The 7,408-nt window shown below is 48.7% G+C and overlaps 1 long non-coding RNA gene across 1 annotated transcript; it reads right to left on the bottom strand.

Moving 5' to 3' along the window:
- Positions 1-2,776: 2,776 nt before the first annotated feature.
- LOC309631594 lies at positions 2,777-7,408 on the bottom strand. The gene is made up of 2 exons (XR_014246395.1): positions 7,036-7,408; positions 2,777-3,596 (listed from the first exon to the last, which is right to left on the bottom strand). It is a non-coding gene; the product is annotated as an uncharacterized lncRNA (long non-coding RNA).

Below are 7,408 nucleotides of genomic sequence, written 5' to 3'. Positions count from 1 at the left end.
GCAGTAGTGTCAGGGCATTAGTAAGTGACAGTGTTAGTGCCTGAGTTGAGAATAGGGTCAGGGCCTTAGGTAGGGACAATGTTAGTGCCTGAGTTGGAAGTAGTGTCAGGGCCTTCGGGACAGTTTCAGTGGCTGAGAAGGGAGTAGTGTCAGGGTCTTAGTTAGGGAGAGTGTCAGTGCCTGAGTTGGGAGTAGTGTCAGGGCCTTACTTAGGGACGGCGTCTGTGCCTGAGTTGTGAGTATTGTGTGGGCCGTAGTTAGGGACACTGTCAGTGCCTGAGATAAGGGTAGTGTCAGGGTCTTTGTTAGAGACTGTGTCAGGGACTGAGTTAAGAGTAGTGTCAAGTTCTTAGGGACAGTGTTAGTGCCTGAGTTGAGAGTAGTGTCAGGGCCTTAGTTAGGGACAGTGCCAGGACCTGGGTTGGGAGTAATGTCAGGACATTTGTTACGGACAGTGTCAGTGCCTGAGTTGGGACTGGTGTCAGGGTCTTTAATATGGACAGTGTCAGGGCTTGAGTTAAGAGTAGTGTCAAGGCCTTAATTTGGTAGAGTGCCAGTGCCTGAGTTGGGAGTATTGTCAGACCCTTAGTTAGGGACAGCATCAGTGCCTGACTTGGGAGTAGTGCCAGGGCCAAAGTTACGGAAATAGTCAGGGCCTGAGTAAGCATTAGTCTCAGGGCCTTAGTTAGGGACAGTCAGTGACTGTGATAGGATCAGTGTCAGGGTCTGAGATAGGAGTAGTCTGAGACCGGTAGTTAGGAAGTGTCAGGGCCTGAGTTGTGAGTAATTTCAGGGCCTTAGTTAGGGACATTGTCAGTGCCTGAGTTAGCAGTAGTGTCAGGGCATTAGTAAGTGACAATGTTAGTGCCTGAGTTGAGAATAGGGTCAGGGCCTTAGGTAGGGACAATGTCAGTGCCTGAGCTGGAAGTAGTGTCAGGGCTCTTGGGACAGTGTCTGTGCCTAAGTTGGGAGTAGTATCAGGGCCTTAGTTAGAGAAAGTTTCAGGGCCTGAGGTAGAAGAAGTCTCAGGGCCTTAGGGAGCATGTCAGTGCCTAAGTAAGGAGTAGTGTCAGGGCCTATGTTAGGGACAGTGTCAGAGCCTGAGTTAGGAGTAGTGTGAGGTCCTTAGTTTGGGACAGTGTCAGTGCCTGTGTTGGTCCTATTGTCTGGGCCTTAGTTAGGGACAGTGTCAGTGCCTGAGGTAGGAGTAGTGTTAGGACCTTACTTAGGGACAGTGTCAGGGCATGAGTTAGGAGTAATGTCAGGGTCTTAGTTAGGGAGAATGTCAGTGACTGAGTTAGGAGTAGTGTTAGGGTCTTATTTACGGGCACTGTCAGGTCCTGAGTTAGGAAAACTGTCGAGGCCTTATTTAGCACAAATGTCAGGGCCTAAGTGAGGAGTAGAATCCTTACCTTCATTAGTTATGTTATCAGTGCCTGAGTTAGGAGTCGTGTCCGGGTTTTAGTTAGGATCTCTCTCAGTGCCTGGGTTAGGACTATTTCAGGGCTTTATTTAGGGAGAGTGTCAGGGCCTTAGTTATGAGAAGCATGAGAGCCTACGATAGGTATTTTATCGGCGCCTAAGTTAGGAATAGTGTCAGGGCTTTAGTTAGGGACAGTGTCAGGGCTTGAGTTAGGAGTAGTGTCAGGGCCTAAGTTAGGGACAGTGTCAGTGCTTGATTTAGGAGTACTGTCAGGGCCTTAGTTAGGGACAGTGTGAGTTCCTGACTTAAGAGTACTTTCAGGGACTTAGTTAGAAACAGTGCCATTGCCTGAGTTAGGAATATTGTCAAGGCCTTAGTTAGGGCGAATACCAGGGCCTAAGTGAGGAGTAGTATCAGTGCCTTTGTTAGGTATATTATCAGCGCCTGAGTTAGGAGAAGTGTCAGGGTCTTAACTATGGACATTGTCAGTGCCTGAGTTGGGAGTAGTGTCAGGGCCTTAGTTAGGGACAGTGTCAGTGCCTGAGTTAGGAGTAGTGTCAAAGGCTTTGTTAGGGACAGTGTCAGGACCTGAGTTAAGAGTAGTATCACAGCTTTATTTAGGACCAGTGTCAGAGCCTTAGTTAAGACCAGCATCAGGGCCTATGATAGGAATCAGATCAGGGCCTGTGTTATGAGTAGTGTCAGGGCCTTAGTTAAGGACATTGTCAGGGCCTGAGTCCTGACTTACTCCTTACTCTCCTCACTAAGGACTTTTGAAACTACTGCTAATTCAGGCCCTGATAATGTCCCTAACTAAGGCCCTGACACTTTCCCTGGCTAAGGCCCTGAACTTCTCCTAAGTCAGGCCCTGATACTGTCCCTAAGAATGGCCCTGACACTATACCTAACATAGGCCCCGACTTGATACCTAACAAAGGCTCTGTTGCTAGTCCAATCTAAAGCCCTAAAATTGGTCCTAAATAAGGCCTTGACACTAATCCTAACTCAGGCCCTAAAACTGTCCCTAACTAAGGTCCTGACAGTATGCCCAACTCAGGCCCTCATACGATTCCTAACAATGGTTCTGATGCTAGTCCAAACTAAGGCCCTGAAATTGGTCCTAAATAAGGCCTTGACACTAATCCTAACTCAGGCCCTAACACTGTTCCTAACTAGGTTTCTGACAGTACACCTAACTCAGACCGTGACACTGTCCCTAAGCAAGGCCCTGACACTACTCCTAACTCAGTCCCTTACACTGTACGTAACAAAGTCTCTGATGCTAGGCCTAACTCAGGCCCTAAAACTGTCTGTAACTAAGGCCCTGCTGCCATCAGGATCTAAAGTCCTGACATTATCCTGAGCTAATATCCTGACCTATGTCTTTCCAAGGTCCTGAAACTGTCCCAAAGTAAGCCCTGACGCTGTCCCTAAGTGAAGACCTGAGGCTGTCCCAAACACAGGCCCTGAAGCTTTCCTTACCTGAAACCTTGAAGCTGTGGCTAACTCAGGCCCTGACCATGTATTTCACGAAGACCTTAATGCTGATCCAGCAAAGACGCTGATGCCGCTCCAAAGTCATGCCCTGACAGTGTGCCCAGCTAAGGGCCTGACGCTAGGCCTCCCTCAGGCCCTGTCGCTCTCCCTAAGTCAGGCCCTGACACTGTCAGTAACTAAGGCCCTGACTCTACTCCTAACTCAGTCCCGTACATTGTATCTAACAAAGGCTCTGATGCTAGTCGTAACTCAGGGCCTGACACTGTCTCTAACTAAGGCCCTGCTGCCATCAATATCTAAAGTCCTGACATTATCCGGAACTAATATCCTGACCCATGTCTTACCAAGGTCCTAAAACTGTTCTAAAGTAAGCCCTGACGCTGTCCCTAAGTGAGGCCCTGAAGCTGTCCCTAACTAACTCAGGCCTTGATGCTGTGTTGAACTCAGAACCTGATCATGTCTTTAACTAAGAACCTAAGGCTGATCCAACAGAGGCCCTTATCCTGCTCCTAAGTCATGCCCTGACACTGTCCCCAGCTAAGCGTCTGATGCTAGGCCTCACTCAGACCCTATCGCTCTCCCTAAGTCAGGCTCTGATGCTGTCCCTACCTGAAGCCCTAACACTGGTTCTGAATAAGGCCCTGAGAGTCTCCGTAACAAAGGTCTTCACACTATCCTTAGGTCATTCCCTGACACTATCCCTAGATGTTAAACTGTCACTAGCTAATGTCCTGCCTCTTATGCTAACTGAAGCCCTTTGGCTGTGCCTACCTCAGGCACTGAATTTAGTCCCAAGACCGTGAAACTGTCCCGAACTAAGGCCTAGATGCTCTTCCTACATCTGGCCCTGACACTGTCCCTAACTAAGGCCCTAACACTATTGCTAACTGAGGACCTGACACTGGACCTATCAGAGGCCCGCTACTCCTAACTAACGCCTTGACACGTTCCCTAACTTAGGCCCTGCTACCCTCAATATCTAAAGTCCTGACATTTTCCTGAGCTAATATCCTGACCCATGTCTTACCAAGGTCCTGAAACTCTCCCCAAGTTAGCCCTGACACTGTCCCTAAGTGAGGCCCTGAGGCTGTCCCTCACAGAGGTCCTGATAATGTCTTCAACTAAGACCCTAATGCTGATCCTACAGAGACCCTTATGCTGATCCTATGTCATGCCCTGACGCTGACCCTAGCTAAGGCCCTGACTCTAGGCATCACTCAGGCCCTGTCGCTCTCCCTAAGTCAGGCTAACACTCTGTCCCTACCTGAAGCCCTGACACTGGGCCTAAATTAGGCACTGATGCTCTAAGTAGCTATGGTCTTGACACTATCCCTAGGTCATTTCCTGACACTATCCCTAGATCTTAACCTAAACTTGTCTTTAGCTATTGTCGAGCATCTTATGCTAACTAAGTCCCTGATGCTGTCTCTAACTAAGAGCCTGAAATTAGTCCCGAGGCCGTCAACCTGTCCCTAACTGAGGCTTGGAAGCTCATCCTAACTGAGGGGCTGACACTGTCCCTAACTAAAGCCCTGACACTACACCTAACTCAGTCCCTGACACTGTACTTTACAAAGGCGCTGATGCTAGTTCTAACTCAGGCCCTGACACTGTTTCTAAGTAAGGCCCAGAATTTGCCCCTAATATAGTCCCTGCTATCAGCAATAACTAAAAACTGGACACTAGCCTGAGTTAATATACTGACATATTTCTAACCAAGGTCCTGACACTGTCCCTAAGAAAGCCCTGTCGCTGTCCCTAAGTTAAGAACTGAGGCTGTCCCTAACTCAGGCCCTGAAGCTTTCCCTAACTGAGGCCTTGACGCTGTGACTAAGTCAGGCCCTGATCATGTCTGTAACAAAGACGCTAAGGCTGATCCAACACAGGCGCTGATGCTGTTCCTATGTCATGCCCTGACAGTGTCCTCAGCTAAGGGCCTGACACTAGGCCTCACTCAGGCCCTGTCGCTCTCCCTAAGTCAGGCTCTGATGCTGTCCCTACCTGAAGCCCTGACACTGGTTCTAAATAAGGACCTGATACTCTCACTAAGATTTTGACACTATGCCTCAGTCCTTTCCTGACACTATCCTTAGACCATAACCTGACCCTGTCCCTAGCAAATGTCGTGCCTCTTATGCTAACTAAAGCCCTGCTGCTGTCCTTAACTAAGGCCCTGAATTTAGTCTCGAGGCTGTGACCCGATCCTTACCTTAGGCCTCGATGTTCGTCCTAAGTCAGGGCCTGACACTGTCCCTAACTAAGGCCCTGCTGCCATCAATATCTAAAGTCCTGACACTATCCTGAGCTAATTTCTTGACCCATCTCTTACCAAGGTCCTGAAACTGTCCCTAAGGAAGCCCTGATGCTGTCCCTAAGTGAGGTCTTGAGGCTGTCCCTAACTGAGGCCCTGATAATATCTTTAATATAGCCCCCGAGGCTGATCCTACCGTGGCTCTTATGCTGCTCCTAAGTCATGCCCTGACACTGTCCCTAGCTAAGACGCTGACGCTAGGCCTCACTCAGGCCCTGTCGCTCTCCCGAAGTCAGGCTCTGACGCTGTCCCTACCCGAAGCCCTGACACTCACTGGTCCTAAATTAGGCCCTGATGCTCTAAGTAACTAAGGTCTTGACACTATGCCTAGGTCATTTCCTGACACTATCCCTAGACCTTAACGTAACCTTCTCTTTAGCTAATGTCGAGATTAGCTAAAGAGATTCTTTAGAACGAGATTCTTTCATCTTCTGAATATAGTTTTCTTCAAAACATAATTTTTATAGTGTTACTAACTTTAAACAAAATGTACTCAACTGCTGTGGAATATTCCTTCATAGGAACGTGCATGGTTCACTTCTGTATCTGCTTGTGGTGGTGTTCATGTTGCTTACAGCTGTAGATCCTCTTATGCTAGCTAAATCCCTGATTCTGTCCCCAAATGAGGCCCTGAATTTAGGTCTGAGGCCGTGAACCTGTCCCTAACTGAGGCCCGGAGGCTCGTCCTAACGCAGGTTCTGACACTGTCCCTAACTAAGGCCCTGACACTACACGTAACTCAGTCACTGACACTGTACCTAACAAAGGCTCTGATGCTAGTCCTAACTTAGGCCCTGACACTGCCTCTAACTAAGGCCCTGCTGCCGAAAATATCTGAACACCTGATATTATCCTGAGCTAATATCCTGACTCATGTCTTACCAAGGTCCTGAAACTTTCCCAAAGTAAGCCCTGATGCTGTCCCTCAGTTTGGCCTTGAGGCTGTCCCTAACAGAGGCCTTGATAATATCTTTAACGAAGTCCCTAATGCTGATCCTACAGAGGCCTTCATGCTGCTCCTAAGTCATGCCCTGATACTGTCCCTTACTCAGGCCCTAAAGATAGGCCTCACTTAGGCCCTGTTGCTGTACCTTAGTTAGGCTCTGACGCTGTCTGTACATCAAGTCCTGGCACTGGTCCTGATTAAGGCCCTCACGCTGCTGCTAACTAAGGCCCTGATGCTCTCAATGACTAAGGTCTTCTCGTTATCCCTTGGTCATTTCCTTTCACTATCTCTGGCCTGGAACCTGACTCTGTCCCGAGATAATCTCTTGCATCGTATGCTGCCTGAAACCCTAATCCTCTCCCTAACTAAGGCCCTGACTATTCCTAACTAAGGTCATGACACTGTCTCTAACAAAGGCCCAGAATCTGTCCCTAATATAGGCCCTGCTGCCAGCAATAACTAAAATCCTGACACTCTCCTGAGCTAATATCCTGCCTCATTTCTAACCAAGGTCCGGACACTGCCCCTAAGAAATCCCTGTCGCTGTCTTTAAGTGAAGACCTGAGGCTGTCCATAACTCAGGCCCTGAAGCTTTCCCTAACTGAGGCCTTGATGCTGTGACTAACTAGGGCTCTGGTCATGTCTTTAACTAAGAGCCTAAAGCTGATCCAACAAAGGCACTGATGCTGCTCCTAAGTCATTCCCTGACAGTGTCCCTAGCTAAGGGCCTGACATTAGGGCTCACTCAGGCCCTGTCGCTCTCCCTAAGTCAGGCCCTGAGGCTGTCCCTACCTGAAGCCCTAACAATGGTTCTGAATAAGGCCCTGATAGTCTCAGTATCAAAGGTCTTCACACTACCCTTAGGTCATTTCTGACACGATTCCTAGCCTTTACCCTAACCCTGTCCCGAGCTAATGTCCTACCTCTTATGCTAACTAAAGACCTTATGGTGTGCCTAATTCAGGCACTGAATTTAGGACCAAGGCCGCTAGACTGTCCCTAACTAGGCTCCATGCCCTTATCGTCACAATGTTCTGTGACCACTGTCATCACAATGCTCCACGCCCTTATCATCCCAATGCTCTATGACCCCTTTCATCACAATGCTCCATGACCTTTGTCATCACAATGTCCCATGACCCCTTTCATCACAATGCTTCCTGACCCCTGTCATCACAATGCCCTATGACCCTTTCATCACAATGTTCCATGACCCTTGTCATCACAATGT

Source organism: Balaenoptera borealis (genome assembly GCF_965194805.1).
Source record: "Balaenoptera borealis genome assembly, chromosome: 7".
In the NCBI taxonomy this organism is placed as follows: domain Eukaryota; kingdom Metazoa; phylum Chordata; class Mammalia; order Artiodactyla; family Balaenopteridae; genus Balaenoptera; species Balaenoptera borealis.
This window is presented reverse-complemented; position numbering and strand designations above follow the sequence as displayed.